Raw genomic sequence first — 12,766 nt, 5'->3', positions numbered from 1 at the left:
AAGCTAGTGTAAGATGTGTAGTAGAATGGCTGAAGAAGTAAATCTAGGTGGATGAAGAAGTAAGTGGGCTGCCACATTTTAGACTACTTGAAGATGTTTCAGCAAAACCTTTGCAGCACCCAGATATGATATGTTACCATAGTCCAGCCTGGAAGCCACCAGAGCTTGGACCACAGTCCATTGAGCAGCCATACATGCCAAGATGTTCCTCGGCCATTTAAGGATGCCAAAATAAGTGGCAGCCACCTTGTTTATCTGGTACGATATAGTCAATGTGTTTCCTAGCCATACTCCCCAAACATTTAACTATCTGAGCTGGAGAGGGGAACAAACCCATGTTTGCAGGCCAAAGAGGATGACCCCAGAGGTGGGGATGATTTCCCAAAAAGAGACCCTCTGTGTTGTCCCCATTAAGTTCCAGCAAATTGGTATTCACCTATTCAGAGACTTGAGCAAGAGAAGCTGTTAAGGGCTTCTGTATTGCAGTTATTCTTAGTAGATAAGATTACCACAATTTGAGTGTCATCGGTGTAAAAAAAAAAAAAGTGGTAAGCCCATTGGATTTCACAATCTGGGTGAGAGGCCTCACATATAGATTAAACAGTGGCTAAAAGTAAAACCCTGTGGCACTCCCAAGGCTAGGTGATGTGGTTTGGACCTATATTGGTATGAGTGCACCTGAAAAATGTGGGTAGACAAGGAAGAACTGAGCCACAATGAGGCCATGCCCTAAATGGCCATTCCTTCTATCCTACAGAGCAGAGTGTAGTCATTCACAGTGTCCAATGCAGCACTGAGATCTAAATGAATCAGTGCCGCAGTGCTATTTGAGTGGCCTCAAAGATATTCCATAATACCAAGAAAGGCTGACATAGTACTGTAACCAGCCATTAATCCTGATTGCAATGGATGTGTAATCCCATTGAGCTCAACCTATGATGTAAGTTGTTGATTAACATATTTCTCCAACACCTTGGCTAGTGTAGGTAAAAGTGAGATGGGTCTATCATTTGATGTGTGAGAGGATCAAGGATAGGTTTCTTCAGTAGAGGTGTGACTAAGTTTGGCTTCCATGCTACAGGAGACATCAAGGAGCAGGAAAAGATGCTCCATAATTGGCATGTCTAGTTTAGCTAAAACATGACATGATCAAGTCAAAATCCTGACCTGGTCACTGCCAATAATTACATGGATGTAAGTAATCTCTAATGGACAAGAGGTATGCAGAACACAGATGAACATAATGAAAATTATCTGAACAAGCTGTTGATGTCTCGAAGAATGCATTTTGAATAGTCTCTTTTTTTCTTAAAGAAATCTGTGATTTCATCACATTGGTCCTGTGAAAGAAGGGTTGTAGGGGCTGTCACAGCTTGAGCAGAAAGATTTCTTACCACCCTAAATAGGGTTTTACGACCGTTATTAGCCACAGCAATTTCACCTGGATAGTATTTAACTCTAACAGTGCAGCACTTTTTCTGATAGTCCCTTAAAGCCCTTCTATAACTTTGTTCATACTCCTTGTTATAGAATTTTTGTCATGTTCTTACAATCTTTACAAAGTTTTTTAAGCTGATGCAGTGACTCATTGTTCCACGGAACTAGAGGGAGGATTCTATGATATTTCATACATATAATAAGTGTTAAAACATCCATGGAGGATCTAATCTATGCATCTATTTTGCCTAAGTCTTCTACTGACTGGCTCAATACAGGTTGGTTGGCTTCCAGTGCTGATTTGAGAGCAGAAAGATCTAACTTCAACCAATTCCTGCAAAAGAGTCTTGACTGGTTGTCCTGAGTACAAGCTCCTAGGAGGGCATGGAGGGAAAAAAAGAGACTGCAAAATGGTCAGACCATGGCAAAGGAATTGGTTGGTCTGGTTGAATCTTCCTGGGATTTGGAAAAAATGGGATTCAACAGATGATCGGCAACCTGAGTGGGTTATTTTGTAACAAGCTGCATATCAAGTGCAGAAAAATCCTCAATTAAAGATGTAGCCTTATTACAGGCCACGCTATCAAAGTGGATCACTTAGGATAATAAAGTTAGCATATTTGAGAATAAGTGAAGCAAGAGCTTCCGAAACACTCAAGCTCTAATTTGATGCTTTGCCAGGTCGGCAGCAAATGACAACCCAAAACTGAGTCAATAATTAAGAGAAGACAAACTCTTTACAATCTACTCTTGGACTTTAGCACAGCCATCCTTAAGGATAAGGATACTATTTAATCTCTAATCAATTTGGTCACTACTCAATTAGACTGTATTCATTGGCCAATGCAAATTTCAAGTATGGGTGAAGTCTAGAATGTTGGACTTCCCTTCTCCAAGCTGCCAGCTGGGTTTTCTGCAGATTGTCCTCTCTTGAAAATTCCAGTTGAGGCAAATGGTATCCTGATATCCACCATTCTTAATTAGACTTTCTGGTAGCTTGAAGTTATGGTCTCGGATTGTGGTTATTGCTGACTAAATCACCTCCGGATACATTGAGCTATGGAGATTGTGGTGGGCAAAGATTAGGTGCAATGATTTGGTTGACGCTGTTGAATATTCCAACAAGGTATGATCACAATGCTTAACTGCATACTCTCATAAACCTTGTTCTTTCTACATGTTATCCATTGTGACTGAACAAGTTCTCTCTTGGATGGACAGGCAAGCCTCCAGGTTCAGTTTGCTACCCTTCTTGGACTGAGAGATGTAGCAAAGGAGGATTTTAGTACCAAAGCAATCAGTTCACATATGGAGCCATACTGACCCTCTTCTTGGGTTTGTCCTGTCGTAATATTAATAAAGGACATGCACGGAAGAACGCCTCCAAGCTTATGGTTTGTTGGAGGACACACACCAACTCTGCTTCCAATGGAATAGATGATTGCTTGCCTTTTGTAAAAACAGCCAATAATATTACATGGAATACAAAGTGAACCAGAACGTTCATCATACATAAATTCCAGGCCTACAGCCAATAACTGTACATGAAATACAAAGTGAACCAGAACGTTCATAATACGTAAATTGAGGCCTAAGTCATAGTGTAAATAAAGTATCTACACTATGATAGGTGCCAGGTAGGGAGACATGATTCCTGGTGCAGCACTCACCATCATCATCTTTTTCTTTCCTCTAGTATCCAGAGTTGCCCAATGACTGATTTCTTACTGCTGCGGGTCTCTATACATATCTTCACTCTTTTCTATCACAGCTCAACCCCTTGAGAGAGTCCAGCATTTCTGAGCCTTTCTCCCTTATGCCACCTCTAGGGCCTGGGTACCAGTTGAGATGTATTTCTGATATGCAAGTCGCTTCTTCTTGCGAGACACCCACGCAGGGGAAGGGTCAGTGGGAGGGAAAGGTTAATTTCACCTTCTTCTAAATATGAAATGTAGATTTATATAGCGCAGCTTATCACCCATGGGGTCTCAAGGTGCTGCCCATGGGCAAATATAAAACCTCCCACCATCTCCTAGTTAGACCTCACCAATTTCTCTTGGCCTCCTTTCCTTTGGGGTATTTCCATCATTAGGCTTTTGTAACACTGAATTGTTGAGGAGTTGTCCCCTGAATCATTGGGTTTTTCATTACAGGATTATCTCCTGCATTCTGGTCTGCCTGTCTCCTCATCCTGGCTTCTACTCACCTAGTGCCTCCTCCTCTTGATTCTACATTTTGGTGCTTGCAAGTAGATCAACAAATTATTCATCCATTCCAGCTATGTGGATACAAATATGAATGTTCAGTTTCAGTTGTGGCTCGCAGTGCTAAAAAAGTGGCGGGTGGGTGCGGTTCAGGGGGGAGCAGGAAGCTGGGGCAAGGGGGGAGCGTAGGGTACATCTAATAAATATATATATATTTAAAACGTACCTGATCTGCCAACCCTCTCCACTCTCCTTTCCATCGCCTCTGCAGGCACAGGCTACCAGCCTGCCCTGCCGCCAATCCTGATGCTGCTCAGAGCAGCGTCAGGATTGGCTGCGAGCGCCCATCAAGGGCGCTCCCAGGCAGAGTGAGAGTCTGTGCAGGCTCTGTCCAGCCCGGCAACTGTTTTGCTGGGCTGGAGAGAGCCTGCTGCGCATGTGTGTTTGGCCTGCCCAAGATGTCCGGCCAAACACACATGCACTCTGAGGGGAGTATTGTGCACTCCTCCTCACTGCTAATCAACCCCATCACCCGCCCTTTTCATAACATAAAGGATAATAAACCTGGTTTATTATCCTTTTGTTATGAAAGCTTTGCAGCTTCTGACGCTGGTGAGGAGGAGGGGGGCGACCCTCCTCCGCCCTAACGGAGAAGCCACCCTTGTTCAGTTTAGACTCTGCTGTTACAGTTGAGCTTGACAAGCCTAAAGGCACCAATAAAGGAAATTATATATTCCAATGAAATTGTATAGTCCAATTAACTATTACCTATTCGTTTGTATTGCCAAAGTGAATTTCCTGCCTTGTCTTTTGATACCACTTTCCAGAGGCATTCTTCAGTGACACATTAAAAGTTGAAGAAGAAAAAGAGTTTACAAAATATTTGTTTGGGATGAAGGGGCAGATCTAGTTTTCCAGAATGTGAACACCTAATGTGGTAGCGCTCTTGTTTATTTTACTCTAGACTTTAATTAGTTGATTGTCAAGACTAAAGCTTCATTAAGAGATTGTGCGGCAGTGCTGTAAAGGGTACAGCAAGATGAGTCTTATAATCTCACCTTTCTCCCCCTCGTTCTTATGAAATGAGCTATTTATTTTGTCGTGAGGGCGTATCTAGCTCTGCAAGGTTTTTGCTTGAATGGAGGCATTTGTTCATGGCAGATTGTCTTCTATTTAAACGCCAAAGACGTCAGAGAAATGTCTAAGTACTGTTCCTGAACCAATGTTGCAATAGCTAGCAAGCAGGTGTGGTGTAGTTATCCTCAGTATGAGTTTTCTAGTCTTTATAGTCCATAAAGTGTGGCGAACGAGTTCGCCTGTTTTTTTTTTTTTTTTTTTTTCCTTCCATTCAATGTTACTTTCACAGTCTATGAATGATTAAACAGCCTTTTTTGGTTTTACTTTAGGCTACTATTTATTTTGGGATAGAGGTGAAAAAAGCAGTGCCATCTGCCTCTGTCATGCCACCAGCTTTTTAAAAAAAAAAAGTATTTTTCAAGTTCTTGCCACTAATGAAAACTTTTCTGGTCTCATATGCTTATTCCTTGACGAAGTCCAGATGCTTGCATTATTTGTTACTGTGGTGACCCCTTGACAAAGCCAATAGGCCTCCTTTATTTAAAATGATACCTCTCTATATTGTGATGTAGGTGGGGATACTGAGAATTTTGCGGGCCATAACCAGGGCCACTGGAATTATGCCACAGAGGGCCAAATTATGCAGCACTGTTGACTAAATTATGTGGCAAGGAAAGCCAAATTATGTGGCATAATGTGTCACATTTTGTGATACTATGCCTTCATTATTTTGTCATGGTTACACCTGATAACGGTGTCTGGGAAAAGAGTTCACATTATCAGTCCAAATTTAAAACCCAAATGCAGCAATTAGCAACTGAACGATGACCAGTCAACCTTTGCAAAAAGCCTTGCGGTGCACCGATACCTGGGTTGCCATATTTTTTGTAACTTTTGATCTATTTGAGCTAGAACCATTTGTTTTTTATATCTGTAGATTATGCAGCAGATGATGTGGCAAATGCAGCAAATCCATAATTTAGAGAAAATTGAAGTGGCCACAGAATCGTACAATTCCTGTGGCTCTGGTCCTAACCCACTAGGGGTCAAATGTGGTTTAAGAATGTCACCAAAGTTATTTCTATCAGCCAAATGTATATAGATGTAAATGCATATTATTTAGTGACTTGTGTAATAAATTTACTTTTTCTTTTTAAAAGAAAAAGCCCTGACTGGACAAAGATTTATTGAATGTTGTTGCGTGCCTCTGGATAGAGATTACTACCCCACACCACATCCCCTGAGTAGGTTTAGAACTACTTTACTTCGCTACCCTGAAATAGTCAAGTACTACACTGGGATACTTGGTTCCCAGTGAGGAGACAATCGAGGACCTATCAGAGGGCTCACACCCTGCACAACTAGTAACCAAATATCTTGCATGCTTCATTGAAAAATTAGGTTCACTCTAGCAACCGTCAATTCTGCATTCCTTGGACTTAATCTTTAAATTACCTATCTGAAAGGCACTTAAACTGCAACAGGTTCACATACATGCTGCTTGACTTACTTTTGTCGACAATGCTTTGACCATATCAAGCCAGCTATAAAGTCATTCCACTGAATCTTGATGAAAGAGAGATTACACTTAAAAGAAAATATGTATTTAAGAGCATAATTCTTCCAACAGCTTGCCCCCTCACTACCCATCCAAAGTCCTCCAACCTTACCATCCATCATAAAAAAATGAGATTTCCTAAATGTAGAAGGGCAACACAAAAACAGTCAGCAAGTAAGTACGATCACTTGATAAAGCCCAAACAAAAAAAATAACAGTGATAAGAAGGTTCTCTTCATCCCTTATATACTTTTATTGTTCTTCAATACATAAAGGCGAGCAATGAGATTGGCTTCCCCGAGTCTGCTGTCAACCTCCTTCCTAGGTTTTGAACACTTATTTTGACTTGGCCTCATCCTTGTTCAAGCTGAAGATGATCTATATAGAATCCTTCTTTCTGCTACCTGGCATGTCATTGCATGTTCCTATCCTGTTATTTCCAAGTTGTTTCCCAGTTGTACAAAATGAGTGAGAATCCATGTGGTAGAAGTTTTAGATCGAGCTATCCCTCTGGTTTGGCAAACCTCATAGACTCAGATATTAGTCCTACCACTTGTGTAGTGCAGACCTTTCCAGTTTAGGAAACATAACTGTATAGTTATATCGCTCCTAAAGGATCTGAACCTAAGCAGCAGTAGTGCTAATATAGCCAAAGAAACTATAACAATATACGTCCTGAAGTATCCCTAGTCTGTGCTGTGATGCATTGCCCACAGCAACAAGCTTGTTTGAGTACAAAGAAATAAAATGAGCAATAATGTCTTAACTCAACATGAATTTCCTCCCACTGCAAGCTTAGAAAATGTTTTGGGAAAGCAATAGTTTTGTTCTGACACATGAGCTCGATATTTTCTGAAAGCACACACCTCCAAAATGTGAAATATCACATTTTTATTTCGGATAACTGAACACAATTCTGCAAGCAAAAGCTGTTATTTTGCCCCAAACACTAACTTGTCATGTTTTGCTGATGAACATTTGGCCACAGATCTTCATCACATATACATAATGGGCGCAGTTAACACCCTCTAGCTGCACACCCCAAAATAAACACTTCAACTACACATCCATGGGTGGATGAATCTGAGGCCCTTATGAGTCTGGAGGTCCTGGGACCGCTGTCTGGCCTCCACATTATGACCACGGTGGAGCCGCCACCGTCTGACCCTCGGCACCACCAGGTTGCCGCCGGTTGACAGCCTGGCGGTGCCGGCAGTCTTAATCCACCAGGGCAGCGCTGCAACCAGCATTGCCCTGGGGATCACAAGCTCCCTTTCTGCCGGCTTTTGCATGGCGGTTCCACCGCCATGTAAAAGCCGGCAGAGACTGGGTGCTGGGGGACCTATGGGGGCCCCTGCACTGCTCATGCACTTGGCATGGGCAGTGCAGGGGCACCCATGAACAGTTCCGTCGTGCTTTTCACTGCCTGAATTACAGGCAGTGAAAAGTGTGATGTGAGTCATTTTTGCTCTCCTATCCTCTGATTTTGCACAGTTCATTTACATGTATTTATATTTTGTCGTGTTATAACACGGCATCCTACAGCCTTTACTTTCACAATCTTGTTACCCCAAAAAGATTGCCACAAAACACACTTACCTTTTCTTTCTCTGACTGCAAAGGGAGAGAAGTTCGTAAACACCATTCCTCATGTTATAAAAAAATATGCAGCAATATGTCAAAAGACCTAGCCTGACATTTGAGCTCTGTCTGTGCAACTCAGAAAACATGACAAGGTAAATATAGAAGTTAAAGGCCTCTTTGTTTGTTGCTTGAACTTTGGCAATCCATCAAAAATTGGCTCCAGTCGCAACCGACAGTTGTGGAAACACTGCTTTTTTTTTATCTGCTTGTTGTGTATTCATTGATGTACAGAGACACTTCATCAGAATGTTATATTCCATATAGGTACATCTTAGGCAGTGCAATTTTTACAATACATTTCCCTTTCTGGACTGGTGTCAGCTTTATGTTAATCAGATTTGGTTTTTCTATTCAATTAACACTATTACAACACTTCGAATAGGTTGTGTGCAGGGGCCGCTCCTGCACTATGGCGAAGGAGCATAGCCCCACTGGCTGAGCCATCAGTTGAAAAATAAAACAATATTTTACTGTTGTTTTATTTTTCAGCTGCTGGCTCAGCCAGCAAGTTCAGGGAGGGATGGGACTGGGGATTGGGAAGGGGAGGGGTGAGGAGAAGTGGAGTGCACTAAGTGCGCATGTCAGTTTGGCCGGCCATCTTAGGCTAGCCAAATTGACATGCATTGTTAGCTTTCTCCAACCTGGCTGTACTGCACAGCCGGGATGGAGAAACTGCACAGACCTCAGAGCACTGTCTGAGCGGCAGACTAATCCTGACACTGCTGTCATGCTAGACATAGGTAGCAGGATTTCATGGGGACCCTGTGCTGGTGTCCTACGGACATCCAGAGAGCAGAGGAGTGAGGCGGCAGGCAGCAGCAGTGGTAAGTTTGTTCTGTTTCTTTTTTTTTTTTTGAATTATTATTTTAATTAACACCTCCCCGCCCATCTCCCCCTGAGATTTGTGGTGGCCGCCACTGGTTGCGTGACACGTGCTTTGCTTGTATTCACATTTTTGCGTATCGAGGATAGTATGCAGACGCCTAGTCCAACCCATCCCCTTGTGTGGCTTGATAGGTTCCTGTGTCAGCGCCTTCGGTCGCATGGTATATTGGGTCTGGTCATTCAAACACCGCTATGAGCACCCTCCATGCAGCGGCATAACAAAGTCCCATGCAGGCACCGTGGTGTGGGGGGCCCCCTCAGCACAGTACTTTGGCCTGAGAGCTACTGCTGGAGTCCAGAGAGGGGGGGCCCCACCATGTCATGTGGACGGGGCCCTCTGCTATAGAGTATTTCTTACACCCTCTGCTTTACTCCTGTTTCAGTACTTCTGTTTTCACTGTGGGCCTACTGTAGCACATCCCTTTTCCAGTGAATAAGAGGTGGTCCTCTGTTAGCTTTTCAATGCATAGCTATACTCCACTTTACTAGTCTAAGGACTAAAGCCAGGAACCTACTGCCCACCAGTCTCCCATTGGCTATGTGCATGAGTTCCAGCAGACAACCTCTGGTACACATCCCTCCTCCTTTCCCCTCCACAGAGCAGCACCAAGTGCCTTCTGGGTGTTCCTTCAGAACCCAGCAATGATATCATATGCCTATTTATGTGCATACAATCTGTCTCCTTGTGCTGGCATTTGGGACATTTATGGACTATTCACTGAGCCTGGGACAGAGATGTGAGTCTTTTGGGCATGAGGTATGTCATGTGTATAATTGAATTGTATGTACTTAAGCCTTGCACTGTGGGAGGCCTTCAACTTTTTTTTCCATAGCTCTAACCCATTCCTTATCTGAATTACCTGTTGACTGGGGCCTACAATTTTAGCTCAAAGGGGTTGTAAGTTCACTTTGAGCGTGTGCATGAGTAAATTATGTTACCATGAGACCAGTCATCTGCCACCACTCCTAGAGAAGAGGAGTTGCAAGGCTTATTGTGCACTGGGCTCTGTGGTGCAATTACTCCAGGGATCTCTTCCTGTTTCTTTAATCTTGCACAATAAGTAAGGAAATATAATCATTTCTTCCATGGAGAGGAATCACCCATCCTTAGAACAGTCCCCTACTCTAAACATTTCTAGACCCAGTCAACCTCAAGGGGTGTGTTTTGGATTTGGTGCCCATTAAGCCAAACAAATAATTGAGTATAGCGGACAGCCTTGTCATATGCCTCAGTAGACTTTATAGACCTCTGACACTACTTTCCCCTAATCTTACCAGGTTTACTTACAGCATACCTACCGATTGTGACCAGTCATCTCCCATATTCCGTTTCTGCAACACTGCCCTAAAGAACTTTCAACTCAGAGCATCAAAAGCCTTCTCAATGTCTATTGATTGGACTGTTTTGAATGACTGTCACTGAGGAGGTCACACCACAGCAGGCCTGGCGAAGCAGACCGCCACATCATGACCATGGCGGTGTTCTGACTGGAACACGGCCAATGCGCTGCATATTGCTCCCCCTTCTGTCTATCGCACAGACATTTGCAGGACAATGGTTTGACTGTGATGACATTTCATTCAACTGCAAATTTTACTCATTACAATAAAGACACATAGGCAGTAGCTGTGCTCAAAGATGTTTAATGTTACTCACAAGTGCAATGTCTGATGAGTGAGGTCATTGTAGGTGTAATCATCAGAGTAGTTGTCCGGGCTGTAGGTAGCCCAGGTCCAGTATCCAAGGGGGCAGGGGAAAATGGAGGCATGACAGTGGACAGTCAACGGGGTGTGTCAGTGGCAGACAAGGGAGAACGTTCAGGAGAGGCTCACTTCCTAACAGTGGTCTTGGTCTTGGCAACAGGTCATGCAGGATGTCTGGATGGATATCCTCGCTTGCATGTGGGTTCCTCAGCTACGGGGGGAGCAGTGCTGGTGATCTGCAGATCCTCTGGCAGGGCTTCCATTCCACCAGCTGCTGCAGAAGTGGAGGCCTCTGTTGGAATGTGCTTAATGGAAGGGGCCTACTGGTTGGTGGATGACGCAAGCAGGATGGTTGTTAGTTCCTCCAGTACCCCTGCAATGGAGGCCATGGTGGCATTGAGGGTCTGCCACTGCTGCATGTCCTCCTGTGGTGTTCCCTTTGCAGCTACTGTTTCTCTTGGACGGTTGCGAGGATCTTACCCATAGTGTCCTGGCACTGGTGATATGCTGCCAGGACTTGGGAGATGGCCTCTTGGACAGTTGTTTGTTGTGGGTGCCCCTTCCTTTGGGCTACAGGTGCCCTCCCTCTATCCCTGCCCCCATGCCCCTGGCACAGTGTGCCCACTCCCAGTTGCACCAGGACCTTCATTGTCTTGGGTGTGCAGCCATGACTCTGGTCCCTGTACTGTGGGGCACACTGCTGATTGACCTGTCCTTGGAACACAGGTGTGGGGATGTAGGGTTGGCTGTGCCATGTTAGCCACATGGGAGGGGGACTCAAATGTGTCCAGTGTGGAGCCTGTGGCGGTGGACTGACTGACCAGTTGTCCCAGAGGGCTCAGGCAAGTCGTCAATGTCCAGACATCTACTGGGGCCTTCATCCTGGGAAGGGCTGTCTGTCTCTGGCATCTGCTGCTGGGTGGCAGTAGCAGCTGGACTTGTGGATGGAAAGGGAGGGAGATACATTGTTGAGATGTACTTGTTGGAATCATCGTCTGATGCTTGGAGTAGCTTGACTTGCTTCCCAGTGATGGCAATGACAGCTACAGTACTGCAGACAGTACTTGCATGTGACATGTTGTGGCATTGTATCAATTAGGCATTTAAGTTTGGGGATTGTGGATTCCATTGCTGTCATTGTCATGTGTTGGTACGGAGTCGAAGCATCCAGTTGGTGTGGCATGTGCTGTGGTTGTCCGTGCAGGTGTTCCACTGTGAAGTGGGAATGTGCATTCTTGATGTGTATGGTGTGATGCATTGTGGGAGTTGTAGTGCCTAGCATTGTGATTTATAGCTGTCCATTAAGGGGAACTGAGGGGGGGGGATAGTGGCTGTGGGGTGGTGTGGCATGGCACAGGTTGTGGGATGATGGGGCAGAAGTGTGTGATAGGGTGGATTAGGGAGTGATAGGTGGTGGGGACGCATGCTGGGCATGAGTGGTTGAAGGCTGGGGAGGGTTTTTGACTTACCAGAGTCAAGTCCTCTGATTTCATTCAGGCCCTGAGGATGCATGATGTCCCAGACCTTTTCCTCCCACGATGTGAACTCAGGGGGAGGAGGTGAGGGCCCACCACCAGTCTTGTGAATGGTAATCTGGTGCCTGGATGTCATGGAATGCACCTCTTCCTGTTGTCCTCCCTTGTGCGTGGATGGGTGCCCACTGAGCTGACCCTGTCAATGTTACTCTGCCATAACCCCATTTTCCTGGATATCGAAGTTTGCTGGACCTTGGCTCAGAACAGTTGTGGCTCTACCCTGACAATTTCATCTATCATGACCCTACAATCATCATTGGGGAAATGTGGGTACTTATGGCATGACATGGTGGTTGTGTTGGGGGGGGGGTTGTGTGTGTAGGGTGGTTGGTGGGATCGGGTGTTTGGTTGTTTATGCTGGTGGTATCTGGTGTATGTGTGCAGTGGCGATGTGTGTATTGTGTTGGTGGCGCAGTTGTGTGGTGTGTGATGTCTGGGAAGTGTGTTGGTGCCTATGGTTTAGATGTGCAGTGTCCTCCGTTGGTGTGCTCCTGTCTCTCTGTTGGTAGTTGTGGTTGCAAAGGATTGTGAGGGTGTATTACATAGTGAAGTTCGCAGGTGTGTGTCAGGTGTGGGGTATTCAGACTATCCAATGTGGTGTCAGGTTCTGGTGGAGGTGATGTTTTGGCAGCGGCGGTTTTGCACCGCCAGTGGTTTACCGCCGTGCAATGACTGCCATGCTGATTTGTGGGTTGTAATATGGAGGGCGGGTGTTGTTGCTG

This window comes from Pleurodeles waltl, chromosome 6 (assembly GCF_031143425.1).
Source record: "Pleurodeles waltl isolate 20211129_DDA chromosome 6, aPleWal1.hap1.20221129, whole genome shotgun sequence".
In the NCBI taxonomy this organism is placed as follows: Eukaryota; Metazoa; Chordata; class Amphibia; order Caudata; family Salamandridae; genus Pleurodeles; species Pleurodeles waltl.
This window is presented reverse-complemented; position numbering follows the sequence as displayed.